The following is a 1412-nucleotide window of genomic DNA, read 5'->3' on the forward strand; positions in this document are numbered from 1 at the left end:
TATACTTCATTCATATGATCAGCACCTAAAACTCCATTGAAATCTGATGATGATACCACAGTTGACACTGCTGCTTGTGCACTCTTTGAGAAGCTCAATGTGTATGTCGGAGACTCAAGATCACCACCATTGTCACCCAAACCAAGACAAAAAGAACCATTGTGAAGACCACCTTGTATGGAATTTAACATTAGGCTCTGCCATGTTTTTACTACGTCAAGGCAACGTGGTGGTGCAAGTGTGTTAGTCGTATCTCCTGGCTCATGTTGGCGTAGCTGTGACTCTTTAGCTAGTCTAGCTTCGGCCTGAAGACGAGCACTCTCCCACTGAGCCATGTGGCTAAGATTTAATGCTTTCTTAGGGTCACCATTTGCCGAGCCAAGGATGGTGCTTGTTGGCTTGTGAGTCACTGGGTCAATACCCATCATGGCTAACCTTTTCTTTAGATGTGTGTTCCAGTAATTCTTGACCTCGTTGTCTGTTCTCTTTGGCAAGTGCGCAGTTATGGCAGACCACCTGGAGAAAAATAGTGGGAGTATACGTGAAACGCGTGCATGTACTACATATTTATCTTCTTAGGGACTTTTCTTTTTCTTTTTAGAGAGAACAAAAACAAAAAACAAAAAACAATAGGAGGGGATGGGTAGCAAGATAGATATATATCAACGTGCTTATTAGTGGGAATCAAGAGGACTCGAATCGAAGACCAAAATCTTGTTGGCCAAGGTCTAGGCATTAGACCACCTGCTGTGTTGGTATCTTATTAGAGACATACTATTTCGATATGGGATGTCGGTGCTTATTTGATGAAAATATTGAAAAAAAGAAAAAGAAAATGAGAAGTTTTATTATGTGGGGTCCGTTTGGATAGCACTTATTGTTGCTGAAAGTTGATAAAAACTGATTGTTGCTGAAAACACTGTAGCAAAATAATTTTTAAATGTGTGAATAGTATTGTGGGACCTATTTTTATTATTAAATATTGCATGAATAGTGCGTAAACAGTGCACACACTGTTCACGCACAGTAAATTTTGTCCCCCCAAAGTCAACAAAGTGTGGCAAAAAAAAAAAAAAAATGGTAAAACGCAACTTTACTTTTAGTAGCAAAACTTGCTATCCAAACGCAGGCGTGGTGTACGTCTAAAAAAAATACGAAATTTTGCCATTACAAACTACACTTTTTCATTTATTTTGGAGTAAAATATTTTTAACTTGAAAATGCTGTCGATTGAAAGCGTTTTCAAACATTTTAAAGAAAAAATTGTCTTCAAAATGTTTTGAAAACAATTTTTTTAGTATTTGATTTGTATAAAAATTCACACAATTTCTCTTATATATATATATATATATATGGAGATAAAAAAAATTATTTACCGCTATAAAATATTAATACAGAACAACAAAATCAAC

The sequence above is a fragment of the Quercus suber genome, unplaced genomic scaffold (genome assembly GCF_002906115.3).
Source record: "Quercus suber isolate HL8 unplaced genomic scaffold, Cork oak 2.0 scaffold_141, whole genome shotgun sequence".
Taxonomy (NCBI): domain Eukaryota; kingdom Viridiplantae; phylum Streptophyta; class Magnoliopsida; order Fagales; family Fagaceae; genus Quercus; species Quercus suber.